Raw genomic sequence first — 18,645 nt, forward strand, 5'->3', positions numbered from 1 at the left:
GGGTAAAAGGAATTGCTGTGAATAGACTTTTGGCGATGTGGTGCGAAAGTATGAGGGGAGAGGAAGTGTTCCTTAGTCCTGTGATTAGATCTCCGTCTTTTAGGGAGCCTGGACCTCTAGACTGTGAACTTCACAAGTGCTTTTCAGTTTCCTCTTCTCTCTCGAGGTGGGACAGGATGGCTAGAGGAGGGTAGAGTTGGGTGTTGCTCTCCCCCCAGAGTTAGTTTAGCAGGAGCTAAAACTAACAAAAGTGTGGGAGATCCCAGTGGCTGAATCTGCTGGAGTTTTCTGCTTTCACACACGTGTGCACTGAGGCTCTCCCAGTTTGCCAGTTACAGTTCAGGGCTCCCTACCCCGGCAGTGCTTCCCACCAAGCCTTCAGCTCCTGGTTTTCTGCTCTGGTAAATTAGGACTCTCTGTCGGTCACTTCCATCTGGGGGGCAATAGTAGTTTGCCCTGTGACCTCACTTCTAATACAGATCTAAGAAGAGTTGACTTCTCAGTTTGTTTAGCTTTTTACTTTTTGTTAGGATGGAATGGCAGCTTCCTAGCTTCTCCATAAACTTTTTATCTACAAATATTGCAGTGGAGCTGTGTGTAATTGGGTTATAAGATGATAAAATTGTCTGAATTTCCATCTACATCTCAGCTTTCATCATGTGGACACTAGTTTCAAAATCTGCCACGTAATAGAACAGTGGGTAGGAGGAACTTTCCAGGAGGTAGCCTGTATAGAATACACACACACACACACACACACACACACACACACACACTCTCTCTCTCTCTCTCTCTCTCTCTCTCTCTCTCTCTCTCCCTCCCTCCCTCCCTCCCTCCCCCCCCCCCATCCCCACCAGGTGCAAAACACTGTTTCAGTGGGTTCCAGTGAAGAAACTACGTTGAATAAGTTTTCCTATACTGATGCTGTTATTGGTAGAGTAATATTAGAGCTTTCCATATCTCAAGACCTCTTCTTTAACACCATAAGGCGAGCCCTTCCCTGTTTCAAAATCTCTAGTGTAATAAGAACGATCAAGAATGTAGAATAGAGGGGCGCCTGGGTGGCGCAGTCGGTTAAGCGTCCGACTTCAGCCAGGTCACGATCTCGCGGTCCGTGAGTTCGAGCCCTGCGTCGGGCTCTGGGCTGATGGCTCAGAGCCTGGAGCCTGTTTCCGATTCTGTGTCTCCCTCTCTCTCTGCCCCTCCCCCGTTCATGCTCTGTCTCTCTCTGTCCCAAAAATAAATAAACGTTGAAAAAAAATTAAAAAAAAAAAAAAGAGAATGTAGAATAGAGCTTCCGGTATTTCTGATTACAGACAGTAAGTCCATGCCATAATTCTAAGCATCCAACTTGAGGAATGGGAACAAAACGTTGTATTCTTAGGATTCCCAGCCACTCATAACTTCACTGTTCTGTTGCCAACATTAATTAAGTGATAATTAAACTTATTTTTCCTTTCTTTACTGATTTTCCTTTCTGTACAATTTAAGTGGGATTCATTCTGTGGTTAGCAGTGCGAGATGTAGCTATCTTTTAGCAACAACTGAAGTAGGGGTTTAGTCCTCAGCTCGTGTTGTCAAGCATTCGTGTTTTTATGTACCTAAATGTTTGATGTGCAAGAAACAGAAGTAGTATATTTAATCATATTATTCGTGTTTTGTTTACAGTAGAATGAGATTGAGGAACAAGTTTTTCAATAGAATATTTTCTGGAAGGAACTTTGTGAGCAGATCTCAAAAACTTTTTTATCAAGTACTGAAAATGATTGTCAGCCTGTAGCAACACTTCAGAAAGCCTATTGAGGTTTAGGCTTCCTGACTCATATTCATAAAGACATCTTAAAGCATTTAATATTTTTAATGGACTTAGAACAACCCTGGTAGATGTTTTGTTTTCCTCTGACATTTTCTTCTGTTTTTAATACTGTTCTTTATTACGTCCGGATCAAAGGTTATTATGCATGAAGTGGGTTTATTTTGGAGTTTCTCTCCTGAAATTTTGAGCTAAGTTGACATGTTTTTTTTTTCTCTGTTTTTTGTTTGTATGTTTGTTTTTGGTTTGAGACAGAGAGAGTGTGAGCAGGGAGGGGCAGAGAGGGAAGGAGACACAGAATCGGAAGCAGGCTCCAGGCTCCGAGCTGTCAGTGCAGAGCCCGATGCGGGGCTCGAACTCACAAACCATGAGATCATGACCTGAGCTGAAGTCAGACGCTTTAACCGACTGAGCCACCTAGATGCCCCAAGTTGACATGTTTTAATTAATTTTCACACAATGCGAAGAATTGCCAAAGAGGTATTTTTCTTGGAAGCTTCGAGGATTAAATAGAGTAGAAACATTTTACTTAAAAATTAATATTTTTGGAGCACCTAGTGGCTCGGTTGAGTGTCTGACTCTTGATTTTGGCTCAGGTCATGACCCAGGGTCATGGGATCACGCGTTGTCTCAGGCTCCACACTGAGTGTGGAGCCTGCTTAGGATTCTCTATCTCTCTCTGCCCCTCTCCCCTGCTTGTGTATGCACTCACTCTCTCTAAAAAAAAAAAAAAAAAAAGTTAATACATTTAATGTTATTTTGTTTAGTGTATTAAAATTCCAGGAAGGTGAGGGGCGCCTGGGTGGCTCAGTCGGTTAAGCCTCCGACTTCAGCTCAGGTCACGATCTCACAGTCCGTGAGTTCAAGCCCCGCATCGGGCTCTGGGCTGACGGCTCAGAGCCTGGAGCCTGCTTCCGATTCTGTGTCTCCCTCTCTCTCTGCCCCTCCCCCGTTCATGCTCTGTCTCTCTCTGTCTCAAAAATAAATAAACGTTAAAAAAAAAAAAAATTTTTAAAAAAAAAAATTCCAGGAAGGTGAGAATTATGGTAGAAATGCAAACCTGTTATTCTGTCTTACATGATTATTTAAATTCTATTAGCATTTATTTACTTAATTTTAAAATAATGTTCATACTAATTTAGATAACATACTCTTAATATTTATATTGTCCGTTTCGTTGTTTATTTAACTATTTGATAGTTCTTGTTTTAGAACATGAAATTAACAGCTTTTGTGATAATAAGTATTTCAGGATTTCAGTTTTGCATTAATACATGTACCTTAACTTATTAAATGTTAACACATGATGCCCAAAAGGAAATTCTTCTTGTTTCAGGTAAAAATTTTTGCCTGTATTTGAAAGTGAATATTCAAATAATACCACAAATCCAAGTATCATGCCTTATTTGTATTACTGACAATGTTAGACTGACTATAATGGGTAGTAATCCACTATGTTAATTACTCATAAGTTTTATGATACTGGAAATAACGTGAAAGTAAGCATTTAGTTGTTTGACTTACTTGAGACTGAAGCCAAACTTGGTAAAAATTTGCCTTCATAAATTCATAATATCTTTTAGAAGGAGATATTTTAAAATATTTGTATAATTTTTATTCTTGTCTTCCTCTTTGTAGCTTGCCCTCTCATTAGATTCTGTGGATATGTTTCTCGAGGCCTCATTTCTTTATTCTCCTTCACCTCTTGGCAGTCACTCGTTATAATGGCAAAATACAGAAGCCCTATTTTTGAGCATGTATTTCTTCCCTTACTAGTGAATTTCAGCTTTTTTTCTTGTTCTGCTGTTTAATTCTCTGCTTTGAATTGTCTGTTTATATGTTCACTCATGTTTATTTTGAGATACTGGCTTTTCTGTTATTTTTTTTTAAGCTATTACCTCATTGTTTTCCTCTCTATAGATATTGTTGTTACCTTTCTCCCAGAAGAATGTGGGAAGAATTTCAAGTTGATTTGCATTTTATTCTAAACCCACCAAGGTTGGAAGTCGGAACTAGGATTCTTCAGGGTCTATACCCTCAATGCAGCACCTGTTAAGAAGGTTTCAGAAGCAAACATTAAAAAAAAAAATCATCAACAGAAGGAGTAAGCAAACACAGCTAAAAACAGGATTAAGTTCTGCAGGAACTTCAAATAATACAGTTGTTGAATTCAGAATGTAAAGTGTTCGTGGCACCTGGCTAGCTCAGTCAGTAGAGCCTGTGACTCTTGATCTTGGGGTTGTGAGTTTGAGCCCCATGTTGGATGTTGTGAATCTTCCATTAAAAAGTAAAAAAGGAATATCAAGTATTTGAAATGATTAGTGTCTTAAAAAAGTAATTAGAGAAAAGGATAAACCTTTAAGAAAATAACCAGGCAGAGTTTCAAAAGAAGCCAATTGAATATATTTTCTGGATATGAACAGTGTATTTTCGAGGTGAAAAAAATTCACCCATTTACTTTTACTTATTATTTATTTATTTTTTCTTTTTTAGTCTTTATTTATTTTTGAGAGAGAGATAGCATGTGAGCAGGGAGGAGCAGAGAGAGAGAGAGGGAGGGAGGGAGGGAGACAGACACAGAATCCGAAGCAGGTTCCAGGCTCCGTGCTGACAGCTCAGATGTGGGGCTCAAACTTACGAACTGTGAGATCACGACCTGAGCCCAAGTCGGACACTTAACCCACTGAGCCACCCAGGCACCCCAGCACCCATTTACTTTTAAAGGCTCAGTGAGTAATAGTGTAAGCATTCATTATAGATGCAGCCGTGGAGAGAATAGTGAACTGGAAAATAGTGTTGAGAAAATTACCTAGAATGTAGCAGGGCCAGAGATGTCAAATGTGGTAGAAATAATAAAAGATGATAAAGGATGGTAGTAAGTCCAATATGTTCTAGTTGGAGTCCTGAAGAACAATTATGGAGATTTAGTATTTGAAGGGTAATATTCCAGAATTATTTATGATGGACACATTCTGAGGTTAGGGAATAAAAGAATGTTATCTTCAAATGCTGAGAGAAAATAACTGTCAGTTCTGGAGAGAGCTTCTCCAACTCACAAGGTTAGCAGAATGGATTGCACACAGAACAAGGGTACTGTTTCCAACTATTTTGCTGGGAGTTACAAAGAATTAAAACAATTGCCTTTGTAAAAAGGATGAAGGATGCTGCAGCAATTTCAGGAGCACAGTAGACAGATGAGATATCACAGTAGGAGATGAGTGGAAGGCAAACAGTCAGTTATAGAAAAGTGGCATTAGAAGAAGCACGTGCGAAAACAGTGGGAAAGAAGGAACAAAATGGAAATGAACAAAGTTCAAAAGGTTAGGCAATGTGTGATGTATATGGTAACAGGGAGAAGATATATAAGATAGCATAATTGATACCTTCAAAGAGGAAGGCAGAAATTTTTATTTAGATTTACTGTTAAAGGCATAATACAAAGAAATACAAAGTCTATTCAATAAATAGACTGAAAGGACGTGTTAGGTCTCATTTAATATCGTTGCCTGAGTGTTTATCATGGAAACCACAGTTACAGTCTTAGATTTTGTCAGTAAAGCTAAGAATCTCTTTGCGATCCAGATCAAAGGATCAAGTTACCTCTGGAGGATAAAATTCGGGGTGTTCTCAAACGTCAAAATTCAGAACCAAAATAATAATATTCATAATGCCCTCAAATTGGACAGAATTCTTTTGAGAGACAGAGAGTGTAAGCGGGGCGGGGGTGGGGGGCGGCGCAGAGAAAGAGGGAGAGCGAGAATCTCGAGCAGGTTCCACCCTCAGCACGGAACCCGACAGGGGGCCAGATCCCAGGAGCCTGAGATCATGTGACCTGAGCTGACCTGAAGAGTCGGATGCTCAACCGACTGAGCTGCCCAGGTGTCCCCAAATTTGCCTTTTAAACCAGTTTTGCATATACAGTTCTATATTCACGTTGTTGTGAAACCCTCATCACCATCCACCTGCAGGATGTTTTCAGTCTTCCCGTCACTGAAATTCTGTGCCCCACTGAACAGTGACTACCTTTCTCTGCAGCGCGTGGCAGCTGCCATTCTGTTGTGTGTCTCTCTAAATTTGACTACTCCAGGCACTTCCTATCAGTGGAGTCCTAGAGTATTGGTCTTTGTGGTTGGCTTGCTTCCTTTTAGTTTAATGTCCTCGAGGTTCATCCATGTTGTATGGCGTATGTCAAACTCTCCTTCTGTTTTAAGTCTGAGTAATAAGTAGCTGTATGCGTATGCCACATTTTGTCTGTCCTTCACCTGCCAGTGGTCGTGGACGGATGTGCAGCCTCCTGCCGGCTATTTGTGAATAAAGCTGCTGTGGACGCCAGTGCTCAGATATCAGCACGAGTCCCTCACTTCACTTCTTTGGGGTATTGGCAAATATAACCATGAAAATTAAAATGACATAGGTTTTCTGGCACTAGATAAGTTGCTTACAAGGTTTATATGGAAAAATAAGCAGCAGTGACATTGCTGAAAAGAGCAGTAACGTGTAGGAATCTGTCTTACCAGGACATGAAACCAGGTTGAAATGTCCGGCACGTTGTGGTAGTGGTGCATGGACAGACAGAAAATCAGTGACCCAGAATGGCGTATGTGGCAACAGGCGCGCGTATATGCACGTGGGGGTGCGTGGGTGACTCAGTCGGTTAGGTGTCCGACTCTGGATTTCAGCTCAGGTCATGGTCCCAGCCCCGCATCAGGCTCTGGGTGCACGTGGAGGCTGTTTAAGGTTTTCTCTGCCCCTCCCCCACTCACACCCTGTGTCTCTCAAAAAGAAAAACAAAAGAATTCAGTTCATGAAAAGTGTAGCATTTCGTGTCACAGAATGAAGGACAAAATGATTCAGCAAATTCCATTGGAACTAGGTGGCTCTCTAGGAGATTTTACACATCCATAGACATACATATATTTTAAACGTCATGAGGGTTTTCATCTCTCTCACTGCTGTTTTTCCTTTGAGAATAAAGATGCCATTGTTATCCCCATTTGAAAAAAAAAAAAGACAACGCTGCTTTGATTCCACTTTATCTTCTAACTCTGACCGCCTACTTCTCAGTTCCCTTGTTGTTCTTTTTTTTTTTTTTTTTAATTTTTTTTTTTTTCAACGTTTATTTATTTTTTTGGGACAGAGAGAGACAGAGCATGAACGGGGGAGGGGCAGAGAGAGAGGGAGACACAGAATCGGAAACAGGCTCCAGGCTCTGAGCCATCAGCCCAGAGCCCGACGCGGGGCTCGAACTCACGGACCGCGAGATCGTGACCTGGCTGAAGTCGGACGCCTAACCGACTGCGCCACCCAGGCGCCCCAGCCCTTGTTGTTCTTTACTTGACTTCACATTTTTCTCTGCCCATTCTCTTTTATACCCACTCGTGTCAGGTTTTTGCTCTCGCGCTTTCCAGAAAGTGCTGTTGCGTGGTTACCAGTGACCCCGTGGGGCCACGTCCAGTAGCTGGATGCACGCTGTCATTTCTCTTTGATCCACCAGCAGCACTGGGGTGGCAGCCCTTGGGCCTCATGTCCGGGGTACCGCATGTTCACTCACGCTAAGTTTTTTTTTTTTTTCCCCCTGTTGTTACCTTCTGGCCCCTTAGTCTTTGCTGGTTCTTCTTCATCTGTTAATGTGGCCGTGCCTCACCTGGTTATGTCAGCCCGTCTCAGGGCTTTAAATATCTATGTGCCGCCGTTCAGATTTGAAACTTCCTGCTCAGACTCCTCTACTGGGGTGTTTAGAAGGCATTTCAGTCCTAACATGTCCCAGACTGATCTCCTGACATTTACTTTCCGTCCTCCACCACAGTCTTTGTGATTGATCTTCTCGTCACATACACTGTTTTACCCTGGTCCATGGTCGCTGTCATCTCTTGTCAGGATAACTGCTCTGGGTTGCTAACAAGACCCTGGTCACTTTATGAAGCACGAGGAAGAAAGCAACTAGAGGGAGGGCATGTTGGAAGATTTAAATGAAATCTTGTCACCCTTCTGCCCTTCCTCCACCTCAAAACCTCCTAGTGCTTCCCCTTTCAGGCAGTAAAAGCTCAAGCCTTGGTAACAGCCTAAAACGTCTGCCTGATCTTCCCCTCTGCACATGTTGTGTTCCTGTCCCCATTCAGTTGCTCAGGTCCTGCCCCACCAGTGTTCTTGGTGTTCCCTTTCATCACTTCCTCACTTGAGGTCTTTGCCAGTGAGGCCTCACCCAGTGCCACAGCCCCGTTTTTGGCAGACTCCTGGCTCTCTTGGTAGCCTTCAGTTTTTCCCAGAACGGTCACCACCTTTTAGCAAATAATATTTTGAAAATCTGTGTTTTTCTTTATTGTTTTCCTCTTCCATTAAAATATAAGCTATGTGAGAACAGGGATTTTTGTCTTTATTCTTTCACAAATCTCCAACACTGAGTATACACCCAATATATATTGTCCAATGAAGAATTAGGTCACATACCTCTTCTACATAAAACCTTCTATTGGTGTTCCCTTCCCTCTCTTGGACTGACAGAAGTCTGCCCTTGCACCTCCTGCCTCAGGGCCTTTGCTCTTGCTGTTTCATCTTTGGGGTATTATTCTTTTCTCAGGTATATAAATCCCTCCTTAACTGCCCTTGGGTTTCTGGGGAATTGTGATCTTCTCAATTGGGACTTTACTGTCACCCTATTTTAATGTTGTAAATCATTTCCAACCCTAGAGTTTCCTCCTGTTCCATGCTCTGATTTTCTGCATAGCATATTTCACCCTCTGAAATACTGACTGTTTGACTTCTCTTTTTATTGCCTCTCCCCTGCTCATGCATTAGAATGAAATATCCATGTTAAAAGGAATTTTTTCCACTGGTGTTATTCTTTGCACTTAAACGGTAGGTACTTAATAACTATTACCTGAAAAAAATGAGTTCCTGATTAAGCAAGAATTCAAGATTATAAAGTAAAATCAGTAGTGTTTTTGAATATCATCAATTTAGAAAAACTAACAAAAAACTCATTCATGCATGTAACATGTTTTATGAAATATTTAGAAACAACCTTGACAGCAAGTGTTTAGGATCTGTTTGAATAAGATTATAAATATCCAGTAATACTAAAAACTTTCACTAGATAAAATTGCTTTCTTATTGTAGAGCTAATGTTAGTGTTGAGGTATCTTTTTTCATACACACACACACACACACACACACACACACACATACACATACACATGCACTTAAAGACATTTAGAATTTTTTTCAAACTTCAAATGGATCTCAGGGCCACCGCTAAGTATACATATGCAAAAATAATGAGGAAACCTTATGAAAATCTTCTAAAATTAGTGATTTGGGATATACAAGTCTATGAACTTAAAAACCCTTGGATTTGTGCTCTAAAAGATGGAATTTTATGGTATGTGATTATATCTCCATAATACTATAAAATAACCCAAGGAAATTCTGCAGGAATACAAAAAAGAAAAATGAGTCTTTTCAAGTATTAGAAGTTTTTATAAAGTTAGAATATCAATACATTGTATTAGTGGCTCGGGAATAAGCGTAAATGTGAATGAAGTAAAATGGAGAGCTTAAAGAAAGACCCGAGTGTGAATTAACATGAAGTGCATAATGGCAATCCTCGAAACAGACAGACCTTCTGAGGTAAAGGCTGCTTACCTACTCACAGGTTATTTTCAAAATTCAAGACAGGTAAATAATTTAAAGCAAAAAGAAAAAAAATTCATTGAAGATGAAGGGAAGATTGTTGTCTTCAGAAGGACATGACCTTTCCAAGTAATCTGTGACAACAGCGTTAGAGCTAGAGAGACTGTTTTATTGAACATAATGGCTAAGAGCTTTGGCTGTGAAATGAGACTAGGTTTAAATCATGGCTCAGTCACTTAACTGGTTAGGTGATGCTGGGCAGGGAATATCTACACTGTTCTCTTTTTCTATTTAATGAAGTCAATTAGAGTAACTGCAGCAGTTACTACAGTCAGGATTGAATGAGAGAGTGTGTGACGTACTTAGTACAGTTTTTCGTATGTATTTGAATGCATAAAACTTCTTTAAGAAATCTAATAGGAAGTGGAAAGACAACTGATAAGTTGAGGGAAATAAGTGTAACACGGCAGAAGAAAAGAACTTATTTCTGACATGTTAAGGGCTCTTCTAAATCAGTAATGATAAACTCCACAATTTAGAAAGATAATGTGGACCAGGACCTTTTAACAGTTGTTTCAGTGCTGAAGAAGTACACACGGCCAGCAAAGTCATGTCACCAGAAGTTCCCAATAACAGGTAATAAATGAAATGTAAATAGAAATGCAAAAAAAAAAAAAAAATTGTAGATTGTGAAATCTTAAGCACTGACAGTGGGAGTAAAAAGGCTTGTCTTCACATTTAGAACATTGATGTCTCACCAGAAAACTCACATGGCTTAATGTAAACCATAGACAGAAAACAGTACGGCCGGTGCGGGAGCCCAGGCCCGCAGCAGGGAAGTTAGCACGGGAACACGTGGCCTTTACAACCAGAGAACTGTAAGCGTGGGGACCCCCTGGAGGGGGTTTAAATGTGTACAGTGGGCAAAAAGCCATTTGATAAAAACAGGACAATAACAAGTAGATTTGAAAATGAACTTAAATAGTAAGTAATCCTAGAAATAATGGCATTTGAAATGAGAACTCCATGAACTTACTAGAACAGGAAATGGCAGATAGTAAAATTTTTGAAGATGGCTCTAATCAAATCACCCGAATTGGCAGTGTTTAATTTCAGAATTATCAGGATCAGGCTATCAGATGGTATTGTTGTTTCTGCTCTAAGAAGCATTGCCTAACAGTATGGAATATCACACATCATAAAGTATTATCTTGAGTTGTAGAAATGTATTGTTTTATACATTCTGTGTTTGTTTGGGTTTTTTTATGTTTATTTTGGAGAGAGAGAGAGCATGAGAGAGGGAGGGTCAGAGAGAGGGAGACACAGAATCTGAAACAGGCTCCAGGCTCTGAGCTGTCAGCATAGAGCCCGACGCGGGGCTCGAACTCACGGACCACGAGATCATGACCTGAGCTGAAGTCAGATGTTTAACCGACTGAGCCACCCAGACACCCCCATTCTGGATTTTTGTAATGAACTTTTTTTTTCCCTTTGAAATAATTTTTCCCCCCTTTGGTGCATAGCTGGTCAACATGTGTAACTATTTATTCTATATATTATACCTTTAGACCTAACAATTTTCTGAGGGAAATAATTGGACAATAGCAAAGATTTATGTAATTGGATGTTTATCATATACTATTTATAATAATAAATAACCAGAAGTTATTTTAAAAGCAGCAAGTAGGTTGATTTAATGAACTGCAGACTGTTGTGAAACTGTTGAATCAGTAGTCTAATTCCTGATTTGTTTGCACAGAAAGGTGTCTTCTTGTAGCATTTAAGTTAACCAAGGTACAAAACAAAAAGCATTTTTGGACCATTTTTATACAAGGATGTACATGTGTTTTTGTGCATGTGATGGAAAGATCTGAAATGTAAAAGTGTTTATCCATGGATGGTAGTACTTTTGTCACTTTTTAAAATAAGCCTAACTTTATATTTGGAGTAAAGCTATTTTTGTGTTGAAAAAAATTACATGCCTAATGGGACGTTTTGATAAGATATCCTTTTTGTTGCCCAACATATAATATACTCTGTTAAAAATGACCCTTCTTATGACCAATTGTCATTTTAAAAGGTTCTTAGGAATGTAAGAGACTACTATCACCAGCACCATAGGTAGTTTTGCATTGTCTTATTAATATTATCTCATTGACTCACTTTATCCAGTGGCAGAATTTGGAAGAAGAGATCTTTGAAACCAAAACTAAATTATCTGCGTATATCTTTTTTCTTCTCTTTTCATCATTGACCGTTTACTGTGGGATAGTGTTTTAGGCTGATTTTAGTTAATATTTCTGACAGACACAAAAACCCAGACTTGAGTACAGTCCTTTAGCAGGATATGGGAACTGTATATGTCTCCACTTAAGGCAGAATTTCTAAAATGACTTTTATTGAAGTATAAACACACATAAATCGTGTGACAGCTCAATGGATCTTCTCAGTCCACAGTACCCCCCCTGGCCAGTGTTCAGTTTAAGAGCTACAACACTGCCAGCACCTGTCAAACCCTCTCATGCTCCTTCCCTTTCGCTGCCGCCCACGCCACGCTGCCTCATAACCACGGGGGACTGTTTTCCTGACTTTTTTTTTTTTTTTTAAGTTTACGTATGTATTTAGAGAGAGTGTTGCATGAGCAGGGAAGGGACAGAGAGAGGGAGAGAGAGAATCCCAAGCAGGCTCCACGCTGTCAGCACAGAGCCTGACGTGGGGCTCAAACTCCCAATCCGTGAGATCGTGACCTGATCCGAAATCAAGAGTCAGACACTTTACCAATTGAGCCCCCCGGGGCCTCCTGAATGGGCTTAAATAGTATAAACATTTGTTCTGGCTCCTTCCGTTCACTGTTGTTAACTTTATCCACTTCACTGTACATAGTCTCAGTTTGTACAAGATGGATTTTTACAGGTAAGTTTTAACATTAGAAATGTTGTAGTTTTCTGGGGATGCAAGCTGGTGCAGCCACTCTAGAAAACAGTATGGGGGTTCCTCAAGAAACTAAAAATAGAACTACCCCACGACCCAGCATTTGCACTACTGAGTATTTATCCATGGGATACAGGTGAGCTGTTTTGAAGGGACACATGCACCCCCATGTTTATAGCAGCACTATCCACAATAGCCGAAGTATGGAAAGAGCCCAGTGTCCATTGACAGATGAATGGATAAAGGAAATGTGGTGTATATACACAATGGAGTATTACTCGGCAATCAAAAAGAATAAAATCTTGCCATTTGCAGCTACGTGGATGGAACTGGAGGGTATTATTAGTGAAATTAGCTAAGTGAAATTAGCCAGAGAAAGATAAATATTATATGACTTTACTTATATGAGGACTTGAAGAGACAAAACAGATGAACATAAGGGAAGGGAAACAAAAAGAATATAAAAACAGGGAGGGGGACAAAACAGAAGAGACTCATAAATACGGAGAACAAACTGAGGGTTGCTGGAGGGGTTGTGGGAGGGGGGATGGGCTAAATGGGTAAGGGGCACTAGGGAATCTACTCCTGAAATCATTGTTGCACTATATGCTAACTAATTTGGATGTAAATTTTTAAAAATAAAAAATAAAATAAAAAAGAAATGTAGTTTTCAGATACAAATATATTTCAAAGTACTTTATAAAGCCTCTTAATTGTTAAGTTTTGAAAAGTAACTATGAACGTACAGAATGAGCCTATTGTTTCTTAGTAAAATGGGAGGAAAATGTAAGGGGTTTGTTTAATCACAAGCTTAGTATTTATAAATTGTACAGGAGACTGTCAAAAAAAAGTCATTTTCCCCTTGGGCAAAATTGTAAGAGTCTAGTCCAAAAGAGATAATTAAGTTTCCTTAATTCTGAGGTGATCAACTATTGGTGGAATTGTGTTCTCCTTTAGTTGCCATAAAGTAAAGAGGAGTGTTGAGAAACTGAAACACGTCCGTCAGAAAATGACCAGAAAGAAGTGAAACCATTTGGGGCAGAAGGTTGACTGTGTGGTCGAGATCACATGGGTGAGAAGCTGCTGGAAAGCAGAGCAATTAGACTTATTCTATGTGATTTGAGAAGGTGAGACTCAGACCAGTAAGTGATAGTTGCAGAAAGGCAGATTTTACATCACTCTTAGGAAGAACTTACTTTAATTTTTTTTTTTTAATGTTGATTTATTTTTGAGGGAGAGAGACACAGAGCATGAGCGGGGGAGGGGCAGAGAGAGGGATTCAGGATCCAAAGCAGGCTCCAGGCTCCGAGCCGTCAGCACAGAGCCCAACACGGGGCTCAAACCCACGGACCGCAAGATCATGACCTGAGCTGAAGTCAGACGTTCAACAGACTGAGCCACCCAGGCGCCCCTTAGGAAGAACTTATTTTAATAAACACATTTCATTATGGTAAATTTCAAATTAAAGAGTAGAGTGACTAGTACAAGTTCAGAGATCTATTTACGTCCATCACTAGGATCCTCTTGTGCTACATTTCCTATCTAATACTTGGATGTAGTCTGTTCTTCAGGGAACCCTGGTTCCTCCCCTTTTACTGGGAAGTGATAGGTAGAGACCACAGTCCTGGGTATTAGAGGTGTTCATTGCTACTGGATTTTCATTGTATTTAGGCAGTGTGATAGAGATAAGGGGGAAGGTGTGGGTGTGTGTTAAAGCCTTTGTACGTTTCTAATATTTCAACTTGAAATTATAGGGGTTTTAATCTCTTTGGTTTTATATTGCGTCTCCTTTTTTTTCTTACAAAAATTTGGTTCCTAGGGGCGCCTGGGTGGCTCAGTCGGTTAGGCGGCCGACTTCGGCTCAGGTCATGATCTCGCGGTCCGTGAGTTCGAGCCCCGCGTCGGGCTCTGTGATGACCGCTCAGAGCCTGGAGCCTGTTTCAGATTCTGTGTCTCCCTCTTTCTCTGACCCTCCCCCGTTCATGCTCTGTCTCTCTCTGTCTCAAAAATAAATAAACGTTAAAAAAAAAAAAATTTGGTTCCTAATGACATTCACATAGTAACATATTTGATCTATATATCTATCAATTATCCATCTATCTAGGTTCAAAGTAATTATACCAATATTACCACTAATATCAGTCTCCCTGGATGGAATTTAAGATTTCTTGTGGATATCATTTTGTCTTTAAAATGTATTGTCCAAAGACTGTTTTAAAGTAATTCAAAATAATCGTCTTCCATGTAGCTATGTACTTAATTTGATAGATATATTTGTTTACATTGTTTTCAATATTTAGAGATTTGGAATATTTTTCTATATGATATAATTTTGTTTCTTAAATACTTAAAGTACTTAATTGCAAAGTCAGAACCATAAGTAGATGCAGAGAAGTCTGACATCTAGGCCTCTTTCCTCCCCTTGTAGGTCACCGTTTTTATTAATCTTTCGGTTTTTTCCTTCCATGTTTAATGTGATCAGATACGTGTATATATTCATATTCCTTTTTTATATGTAAGGTGGTATATTTATAGCCACTGTTCTAATTCTTTCTTTCATTTAACATCGTATTCTTTTTTTTTTTTTTTCAACGTTTTTATTTATTTTTGGGACAGACAGAGACAGAGCATGAACGGGGGAGGGCCACAGAGAGAGGGAGACACAGAATCGGAAACAGGCTCCAGGCTCCGAGCCATCAGCCCAGAGCCTGACGCGGGGCTCGAACTCACAGACCGTGAGATCGTGACCTGGCTGAAGTCGGACGCTCAACCGACTGCGCCACCCAGGCGCCCCTAACATCGTATTCTTAAAGAGGATCACACAGCAGTTGGTTGGTCTCTCCTTTTTTGGGGTCTTGTTTTTTGGGGCTTTTTTTTTTTTTTTTTTGCAGTTTCATAGTACTCTCTTATACACATTCCTTTGGTTTAATCAGCCACTCTCCTGTAGATAATTATTTTAGAGTTTTGCTATTAAAATGGTGGTAGGGGGTGCCTGGCTGGCTCAGTCAAGTATAACTGTTGACCTTAGAGTTGTGAGTTTGAGCCCCACGTTGGATATAGAGATTACTTAAAATCTTAAAAAGTAGTGGTACATTTTATAGTTTTCTGCAGCTGTTATATTTTTGCCAGCGTATCTTGGCAAAAATCTAATCCAGTAGGGATTTGGTCTCCTACTGGTGGGGTTCCTGTAGTTAAATGCATATGGTATTCTAGTTATTACCCATTTCCCTTCTATAGAAATTACACCATTTTACATGCGGTACATGTCTGGGTATGCTTGAATTTGTTTTTTGTTGTTCGCCCTCTTCCATTGGTTCTTCGGTCTTTTTGTGTGTAAGTTCTGTACTGTTTAACGATAGAAGCTTTAAAAAATAATTTTACATTTGGTACAGTTGTACCCTTGCTTTTCTTCTTTTTAAGATTTTGCTAGTTATTCTTGCTTGTCTAATTTTTCAAAAGAATTTTATATTTTTTTGGTGGTATTTTTATTGGGATAGCATTAAATTTATAAATTTGTTTTGGGAAAATTGTCATCTTATGTCTTCCTATCCACAAACACAGTATGTATTTCCATTTGTTCAAGTCTTTCATTTTTATTTCATGGTTAAAAAGAACTCTTTACGTCAATTATACTTCAGTTGTTCAAGAAAATCTATGTTGAAACATGGGAGAAAAATTATTTGTTTTCCCTGACAGTGTCAAATGAAGTTCATATTTTTGATTTAAATAAATCTTTTTTATTTCTTTGGACTTTTTTTCCCCAAAATTTTTATTTAAATTCTAGTTAATTAACATATTGTGTAATATTGGTGTCAGGAGTAGAATTCAGTGATTCATCACTTACATACAACACCCAGTGTTCCTCTTAATGTGCCCTCACCCGTCTATCCCATCCCCCCACCCCCCTCCCTCAGTCTGTAACCCTCAGTTTGTTTTCTATCATTAAGAGTCTCTTATCTTTCTCTCTGTTTTTCTCCCCCTTCCCATATGTTCATCTGTTTTGTTTCCTAAATTCTACATATGAAAGAAATCATATGGTATTTGTCTTTGACTGACTTGCTTTGCTTAGCGTACATAATACACTCTAGTCCATCCACATCATTGCAAATGGCAAGATTCAGTTATTATTATTATTTTTTAAGTACACACACAGCTTAGTCATGGCCCTGAGATCGAGACCTGAGCTAAGATCACGAGTCAGACGTTTAACTGGCTGAGCCACCCAGGCGCCCCAAGATTCTAGTCTTTTATTCTTTTTGATGGCTGAGTAATATTCCATTGTATGTATATATTTATAAGTTTATATATGCGTATATTTTAATATATAGACACATACATACAAATACCACCTCTTTATCCATTCATCAGTCATTGGACAATTGGACTCTTTCCATAATTTGACTGTTGTTCATAACGCTGCTATAAACATTGGGGAGCGTGTGTACCCCTTCAAATCTGTACTTTTGTATCCTTTGGATAAATACCTAGTAGTGTAATTGCTGGGTTGTAGGGTAGTTCTATTTTTAATGTTTTGAGGAGCCTGCAGACTGTTTTCCAGAGTGGCTGCACCAGTTTGCACATCCATCAACAGTGTATGAGTGTTTCCCTTTTCTCTGCATCCTCTCCCAATATCTGTTGTTGCCTGAGTTGTTAATGTTAGCCATTCTGACCAGTGCGAGGTGGTATCTCCTTGTGGTTTTGATTTGTATTTCCCTGATGAGTGATGTTGAGCATCTTTTCATGCATGTTAGCCATCTGGCTGTCTTCTTCGGAAAAGTGTCTATTCATGTCTTCTGCCCATTTCGTAATTGGATTATTTGTTTTTTGGGTGTTGAGTTTGAGAAGTTCTTCTAGATTTTGGATACTAACCCTTTATCACATATGTCATTTGCAAATATCTTTTCCCATTCTGTAGGCTGCCTTTTAGTTTGGTTGATTGTTTCCTTTGCTGTGCAGAAGGTTTTTATCTTGATGAGGTCCCAATAGTTCATTTTTGCCTTTGTTTCCCTTGCCTCCAGTGACGTGTCTAGTAAGAAGTTGCTGCGGCGGAGGTCAAAGAGGTTGCTGCCTGTGTTCTTCTAGGATGTTGATGGTTTCCTGTCTCGTGGTTAGGTCTTTCATCCATTTTGAATTTCCTTTTGTGTGCGGTCTAAGAAAGTGGTCCAAGTTCATTCTTCTGCATGTTGCTGTCCAGTTTTTTCTGACACCATTTGCTGAAGAGACTGTCTTTTTTTCCATTCGTTATTCTTTCCTGCTTTGTTGAAGATTAGTTGACTTATATAGTTGTGGTTCCATTTCTGGGTTTTCTTTTCTGTTCCGTTGATCTATGTGTCTGTTTTTGTGCAAGTACCATACTGTCTTGATCACTGCAGCTTTGTAATGTAGCTTAAAGTCCGGAATCGGGATGTCTCCAGCTTTGCTTTTCTAAAAAAAAGAACTCTTTAATTGTTATCCAAAAGTAAAACAGATTGTTGTGTGAAGTAATTAATTCACTTGTGAAGTATATGGTGAGAATTCATGAATTGGGTAACAATTTATGTTAATGACTTAAAAGTTACTTCCAACTCCAAAATGTGATACAAATCTTTTTATTCAAGTTTATTTATTTATTTCGAGAGAGAGATAGAGGAAGAAAGCATGAGCACAGAAGGGGCAGACAGCAAAGGAGAGAGAGAGAATCCCAAGCAGGTTCTTCACTGTCAGCACAGAGCCTGACTTGGGGCTCGAACTCATGATCATGACCTGAACCAAAATCAAGAGTCAGATGCTCAACCAACTGAGCCACCCAGATGCCCCCTAAATGTTATATAAAAGTGCATTGTATAGAAAATGTGAATGTATTTTACTGTCTTTTTTATTCCTCTCACATTAAGAGAGAACTTGACTGTTCTTTCAAAACTGTAACTGAGGGGCACCTGGGTGGCTCAGTCGGTTAAGCGTCCAACTTGGGCTTGGTTCGTGGGTTCTCCCCTACTTGCGCTCTTTCTCTTAAAAATAAATAAACATTGAAAAAATAAAAATAAACTATAATTGAGAATGAGTTAAAGGAGTGGAAGTAGGTTAGGGGTTGCACAGCACTGGTTTGAAATCTTTGCTATCAATGAAGGAGGTAGGCAGTGAACAATTATTTTATTTTATTTTTAAATATATATATTTTTTTCAACGTTTTTTTTTTGTTTTGTTTTGTTTTTTTTATTTTTGGGACAGAGAGAGACAGAGCATGAACGGGGGAGGGGCAGAGAGAGAGGGAGACACAGAATCGGAAACAGGCT

The 18,645-nt window shown here is 39.5% G+C and overlaps 1 protein-coding gene across 1 annotated transcript in view; it reads left to right on the forward strand.

The window, feature by feature from the left end:
• ASH1L (ASH1 like histone lysine methyltransferase) overlaps positions 1 to 18,645 on the forward strand; it is a 198,058-nt gene that overhangs the window by 44,956 nt on the left and 134,457 nt on the right.

The sequence above is a fragment of the Lynx canadensis genome, chromosome F1 (genome assembly GCF_007474595.2).
Source record: "Lynx canadensis isolate LIC74 chromosome F1, mLynCan4.pri.v2, whole genome shotgun sequence".
NCBI classification, from domain to species: Eukaryota; Metazoa; Chordata; class Mammalia; order Carnivora; family Felidae; genus Lynx; species Lynx canadensis.